At 41.1% G+C, this 7,505-nt stretch overlaps 1 pseudogene; it reads right to left on the bottom strand.

Annotated features, from left to right (window-relative positions):
* Positions 1-1,048: 1,048 nt before the first annotated feature.
* On the bottom strand, positions 1,049-2,947 carry LOC102842661 (annotated as a pseudogene).
* Between the last annotated feature and the right edge of the window lie 4,558 nt (positions 2,948-7,505).

Genomic DNA, 7,505 nt, shown 5'->3' with positions numbered 1-7,505 from the left:
GTCTTTTCAATAACCTCATATGCATGTGAAAGTTGAACAGTGAATAAGGAAAACCATAAAAGAATTGATGTATTTGAGTTATGGTGTTGGAGGAGAATATTTAAGTACCATGGACTGCCAAAAGAACAAACAGATCTGTGTTGGAAGAAGTACAGCCAGAGTGCTCCATGGAAGCCAGAATGACCATACTTCATCTCTCATACTACAGACCAGTCCCTGGAGAAGGATATCATGTTTCATAAAATGGAAGCTCAGAGAAAAAGATGAAGACCCTCAAAAAGATGAATTAGCACAGTGGCAGCAGCGAAAGGCTTATATTGTGATGTTGGTCCAGAACTGGACAGTGTTTCATTCTGCTGTGCATAGGGTCTCTATAAGTCAGTACCGACTCCAGGGCACCTAAAAACAATAACTAAATGAGTCAGAACCAACTCAATGGCCCACAACCATCACCATCACCGACTTTTTTTCTTGGTTAATATGTGAATTTATTGAAAAAGTGCATCTCTATTGCTAAAAGTTGCATTCTAAAACACAGTGGAAAAAGCATAAGGAATAAGATACACATTTCTATGTAGTTTTTTTTTTTTCCATTTTAACATTTTATTATGAACTGAGTGAATGTTTACAGAGATCATCATTATTACATTCAACAAGTCAAATACTTTGTGTCTTCTCAATGATTTCAATCCCCTCCATGCAACAAGAGTTATCTGGCTTCCTCCCTGTGATTCCTATTTCCATTTCACCCACCTTCCCATCCCTTTTCAACTTTGTCCTTAGGTAAATGTATTCTTTTGATTTTGAATGATTGACCGTTAATACCATCACTGTTCTTTTTTTTGTGTGTGTGGCTGGATAGTGTACTCTATTGATAGTACATGACAAGACTGAGCTCTCTAAGCCCCTCCCCTTCTCCAGGGGTCTGGATGGAAACTGAGGATGGGAGCTTCTCAGTGTGTAGAGGGATTAGAGTTGGGGTAAGGACTCCCAGCTGCTGCGGGCCTCTCTCCTCCTCTACTGCTATTGCTGGTGGTCCAGGGGACTCTTATTCTTTGGAGGCCACGTGGACCATAAGATCCACCATCCTGTTGCTGTAGCCAAATTCATTGTCATACCAAGAAATGAGCTTGACAAAGTGGCCATTGAGGGCAATGCCTGCCCCAGCATCAAAGCTTGAAGAGTGGGCGTCACTGTTAAAGTCACAGGAGATGACCTGCTCTTCAGTGTAACCCAGGATGCCTTTTAGGGGTCTACCTGATGCCTGCTTCACCACTTTTTTCCCTTTCTCATTTATAACTTTATTTTTGCTTTCAAAGAGTTACCTCTTGATTTACTTACATCTACTTTCCAGCTTTTGATTTGACCTTTTAAATTTTATTTTTATCGGTTTTTGTTTGTTTTTCAATTATCCTTACTCGAGTGACTGGATTTCTTTTCCTTTACCTGTGTGATAAACAAAGTTGCCCTCAGTCTCTAACAATGATGGAAACACCATTTCTTCCTCAAATTCATTGGTGCTAAATGACCCAAATGACTTCTTTGCCTAGTTTTTCCCATCATGGCAGTGTTTGTGATCATGTCATGCCTTAAAGAGTTATTAAGGTAATAGTTCAACAAGCTGCTCTTATATTTCGTGGGTGACACGCAGTCCTTGCTTGCATTCAACCCTGGTCTCACTCCAGTTTTGATCACTGAGATTTCAGGTTTCATCACAGGATGGTGAACTGGCTTACTATTGACCCCTTCATTCATGTGATTTCTTGGAGGATTTTCATGATAGTCCAATTTTCCTGCCCTGGCCTGTGCACAGAGAGTCTGGTCACCATGGTTACTCTGTTCTCAGTCCTCCATGTCTCTCTCACTAATTCTGATCATCTTTTAACAGTCTCAAGTCTTTTTCTGGCTCTTGCTGGGAGGCAATCAACCCTGTGGAGTAGGCTGCCAAAACCAAGGTGGGACATGTCTCCTTTTTCACCAGGGCTGCCACTCCAAGTGGGCAGAACACTCTGGACAGGCCCCAAATTTGTGAGAAACATTGTCTATACTGACAAACATTAAAGTAATCCAATCTGTACTCATTTTAGTGAGAGTGAGGTTTTCTTTACTCGATTTTGCAAAATTGGGTGCCCAAACCTGTAGACACGGGCAGACATACCTTCACAACCTTCTTTATGTCATCATATTTGGCAGCTTTCTCCAGGTGGCAGGTCAAGTCCATGACAGACTTGGTGACATGGAGTGGTGACATGGAAGACCATGCCAGTGAGTTTCCCATTCAGTTCAGTGATGACCTTGCCCACAGCTTTGGCAGCACTGGTAGATGCAGGGATGATGTTTTGGGCAGCCCCACAGCCATCATGCCACAATTTCCCAGATGGGCCAGGCGCAGTCTTCTGGGTGACATTGATGGCATGGACTGTGATCATGACTCCCTCCATGATGCCAAAATTGTCATGGAGGACCTTGGTCAGGGGGGCCAAACAGTTGGTGGTACAGGAGGCATTGCTGACAATCTTGAGGGAGTTGTCATACTTCTCATGGTTCATGCCCATCACAAACATGGTGGTATCAGCAGAAGGGGAAGAAATGAATACCCTTTTAACGCCAGCCTTCAAGTGAGCCCCAGCCTTCTCCAAGGTTGTGAAGACACTGGTGGACTCTACAACATATTCAGCACCAGCATTATCCCACTTGATGTTGGTGGGATTTCGCTCCTGAATGATAGAGATGGGCTTTCCATTGATGATAAACTTCCCATTCTCAGCCTTGACAGTGCCATTGAACTTGCCATGGTGGAATCATACTGGAACATGTATATCATGTAGTTGAGGCCAATGAAGGGGTTGCTGATGGCAACAACAACCTCCACTTTGCCAGAGTTAACAGCAGCACTGGTGACCAGGTGCCCAAGATGACCAAATCTGTTGACTCCAACCTTCACCATCTTGTCTCAGGGATGCGGCTGATACTGTAAGAGAAGCTGCGGCTGCCTGTTGAACGGGGAGGAGCAGAGAGTCACCACCACTCTTCTTTATGGGGACAGATTGCCAGGTCTTTTTTCTCTAGAAGTCATTGGTGGGTTTAAACCACTGTTCTTTCAATTAGCAACTGAGTGCTTAACACCATTGCACTGCCAGTGTTCCTAGTGTCTTTGCACCAGTTCCAAACCACAGCGACCCTGTGTAGAGTTTCTGAGGAGTAGCTGATGGGTTTGAACTTCCAACCTTGCAGTTCAAGCTGGCCTTGCAGTCCAATGCATTATCCTGCAGCACCACACCAGGACTCCTTCCTTTCCATGGTGGTTGGTGGTGGTTGTGTGCCCTGGAGTTGCTTCTGACTCATAGTGACTCTGCATAGGGTTCCTGAGGCTTAAGGGATGCGAAAGTCTAATTTTCTTCTGCAAAACAGCTGGTAGTTTCGAACTGCTGACTTTGAGGTTAGCAGCCCGATTCATAGCCACTATGCTACCAGAGCTCCTTTTCCCTTCCATAAGATACACTTCTCTTGGGCAGAGTTACAAGCGTTGCCTCATTTTTCAAGAACTGTAAAGGTGACTGTGCTAGTTGTAATTCTGAGATATCTGAGAGTTAACAGAGCTTCTAACTTCAACTATTTCAATACTTTCGGGAAGGCTTAAAACTATTTTATCCTCCAAAAAGATGGACGTAAGAGTTTGTCTCTGGGGTAGACTGTCCTACTTTTCCTAAGAAAATAATAAATAATTCAGCTTATTTAATGCAGGGACTCAATAAATATCTTTGCACTCAAACTTCGTTTTTTTCCCTTTTACTTCTAGAATGAAATACTTCTGCTCAGAGGTGGATTAGGTAAAGGCTTTTGTATTTCAGCACAGACCTCTCTCTTTCACTCTGCTTTGTTTGGATCTATGAATATCATCATTAGCCAGAGTTCAGGCACTAATAGAGAGCCTCAAGGCTGGAAGAAGCTGAAGGGTACCACAGATGTAATTTTCAGTAAGACAGGCCCAGCACCCAACACTCTTCTGTTTACATATCACTTGTGCTTTTAGAGGGGAACCTTGGATTCCCTTCTGTTGGCTCATTTCGAAAGCTCCATTTTTGAGAAATGGAATATATTATGACCATCACTCATGCTATCTCAAGGAGCTCTGGTAGCATAGTGGTTACGAATCAGGTTGTGAACTGCAAGGTCAGCAGTTCAAAACTACCAGCTGTTCCGGGGGAGAAAGATGAGACTTTCTGCTCCCGTAAAGATTTACAGCCTCAGAAACCCTGTACAGCGTTGCTATGAGTTGGAACCGACTCCACCGCACATAACAACAACAACAACAACATGCTATCTCACCAGAGATAAACCTGAAGGTTTTGGAATTAAATCTGGTGTTTTTCCCCCCTCTCCAGTACTATTCGCCAATCCAGAGGTTTATCATTTTGCTCTTTGTATTGGTTTTAGAGTGAGTTGTAAACTTTTCATAAGACTTTTTTTTTAAGGTTAGACATTAGGTCAACTCACATCTTTTTGGGATTTCTAGCTGGAAATTAATTAGGGACACTGAGCTACTCCCCTCTCTCCTGGAGCCTGAGCTGGCTGTTATCTAGATGTTCCTCATTATTCCAACCACTACTGATCCATAGCAGTACCAAAGAACATGCATAGCTATGGAAGATTTCCACCCTCACCAATGGTGAAATGCATCAGAATACTTCTGCTTATAACTGTTTATCACAATAGCATTTAGACATTCATGAAGGTTTATTGCTTTTATGGCACTGTGGGTTAATGTGCTGGACTGCAAAGTCTATTTGAACCACCAAGTCAGCAGTTAAATCTCACCAGCCAGTCTTTGGAAACCTTATACAGTGTGACTATGGGTGGGAATCTACTTGACGTCACTTAAAAAAAAAAAAAAAAAAGTGCTATTATGGCACTGTACTATAAGCACTAGATTAGCACTAGGATAAGCAAGGTTGGCAATTCAAACCCACCAACCACTACCTGGAAGACTCTACAGGATCACTTTGAGTTGGAATCAACAGAAACACGTACTATTATTTCTAGTCACTATATTGGGAAGAAAACCTTCTGTCTTGTGATAAGGACAATTTCTTTCTTCACATTAAAAATGATAGCAACTGAAGGACTAGTGTTACAAAAAAAGAGTCAATTTTAGTATGATCAGAATGAAATACTATTAAAATAAGACCTTTAAAGTATTTCTTGTCACTGTTTCCTTGGAAAGATATTTCACAGAAGGTACAGTCACCCGGACTGTTGCCTGGTCTGAAATCTTTTATCTGTAGTTTTCAAAGAGCAAAGGGTATGGTATTTGGAAAGGTTAGACCAGCTGTGGGAAAACTTGGCTAGGGCTAAGTATCCCCACTGCCATCAAGTTGATTATGACTTATACATGGTTTATGAAGTTGAAAATCTTTATGGGTGTAGACAACCTCATTTGTCTCCCCCCAGAGTTGCTGGTGGATTTGAACTGCTGACCTTGTGGTTAGTAGTCCAAAGTTGCCACCAGGCTCCTTAGGGACAGGTATAGGAGTATAGATTATATAACTGTTTCTTGCCTTGAAATGCTTCTGGACTGTTTCTCCCCATGGAAACATTCACTTTGGGTATGAATGGATATTTCATGTAACACAATTAAGGGCATATGTGATTCTAGAGACTGAAACAGAACTGCAAGCTTTATAAGTGCCAGCCCTTAATCAAAGTCACACTTTGAAAAATCTTAGGTAAATGGATTTTTATTTTTACCAAGTCATGGTCAAATGAACAGTATCCACTGCAATGTATTGTTTTTGCAAAGTCATAGAAGCTGTGATACTTAAAAGTACAATCTTATTTTCAAAGCATTTATGATTAAAAATGCATCTAAATATCACAATTTTAATTCCATTGTTCACAAAGATGGCACAGAGCCAGCCAATGTTTTGTTCTGCTCTACTTAAGGCCATCATTGTTAGTTGGAGCTGAACAACAATTCCATTACTTATATACAAACTCCTCATGTACACTCTCAGAGTTTTATATAATTCAGAATCTTTATTTATGATTTCTTATGTTTGATATTTCTATAGTCAGCCCTCAAAACTCCTCCACAGATTAAGAATCTTTCCATCTTTGTCCTATCACTTTAAACTATCATGTCCAAGCTTTCTCATAATATATCCTACCTCTAACCTCCATATGTATCTATCTTTCTACCTGCCTTGAAAGGCTCCCTCCACATTTCCTTTGTCTCTCAAAGTATGTCTCTGAAGTTATAATCAAATGATCCATAGGTACTTCTGTGGATAACTAAGTGTGACTTCCAGTTTCAGGAACTTTGACTTTGGTACAATGCTGGAGACTCTAATGAGGTAATGGAGTCCATGGGTGGTACAAAGGATTAACATGATTGGCTGTTAACTGAAAGGTTGGCAGTTCAAGTCCACCCAGAGGTGCCTTGGAAGAAAGGCCTGGTGATCAACTTCCAAACAATCAGTCACTGAAAACTCTGTGACCACAGTTCTACTGTAACACACGTGGTATCACCATGAGTCAAGGTAGAGTTGATGGAAATGGATTAATGGGGTGATGGGGCAACAGACACCCAATACTCTCCTGTTTTTGTATCACTTATGCTTTTAGGGGAACCTTGGAGTCCCTCTGCTGGCTCATTTCCAAGTCTTAAATTGCCACTGTATCCTGTAAGTGGATGTTTTTGCATTTCATCCTCATAATCTGACTTTATATACCTCTGAAATATAATTTGTTCCCCAAATTATTTTTATATTCAAATTAAGATTTTTATGTTCATTAATTTTTATTCCTATATTTATACATATTTACAAAATTGGCAAATTCTAAGCTTTTTTTTTTAGTGCATTAGGGGCAGGGGTAAGGGTAGGATTAGGGCTACGGCTAGGTCTAGGATAGGCCTAGGATTTCATGTAGTGATAGGGTTATGGTTAAGATTAGTTTTAGTGTTAGGGGTAGAAGCTAAGCTAGGTCTAGAAATAGGGCTGAGTCTAGTTTTAGGGTTGTTGTTGTTGTTGTTAAGTGCCTTCGAGTCGGTTCCGACCCATAGCAACCCTGTACAGGGTTTCCAAGGCTGTAAATCTTTACGGGAGCAGAAAGCCTCATCTTTCTCCCACAAAACGGCTGGTAGTTTCGAACTGCTGGCTTTAAGGTTCGCAGCCTGATTCATAACCACTACGCTACCAGAGTTCCTTAGTTTTAGGGTTAGAGTTAGTTTATTTTTATTTAATTATTTATTTTTTCTGCCTGATGTCCTCTTTGTTTGGAAGTCTTGTAACTACCCTATTCTCTCTTTTTACTTTGTGGTTTGGTTGTTGCTGCTGTTGCAAACTGGTATTTCTGGTTGTTTATTTTCAGTCCATAGATTTGTTTTAGTGGTTGGGAGCAAAGAGGAAGGATCAGTAGTTGGAAAATATGGCCTTGGTGATAGAAATAATGCTAGAGATCACATGATAGAATTCTGCAAAATCAATGATTTGTTCATTTTAAAT

Source organism: Chrysochloris asiatica, unplaced genomic scaffold (genome assembly GCF_000296735.1).
Source record: "Chrysochloris asiatica unplaced genomic scaffold, ChrAsi1.0 scaffold00011, whole genome shotgun sequence".
Lineage (NCBI taxonomy): Eukaryota > Metazoa > Chordata > Mammalia > Afrosoricida > Chrysochloridae > Chrysochloris > Chrysochloris asiatica.
Note: the sequence above shows the minus strand (reverse complement) of the source record. Positions and strands in the feature narration are given on the sequence as shown.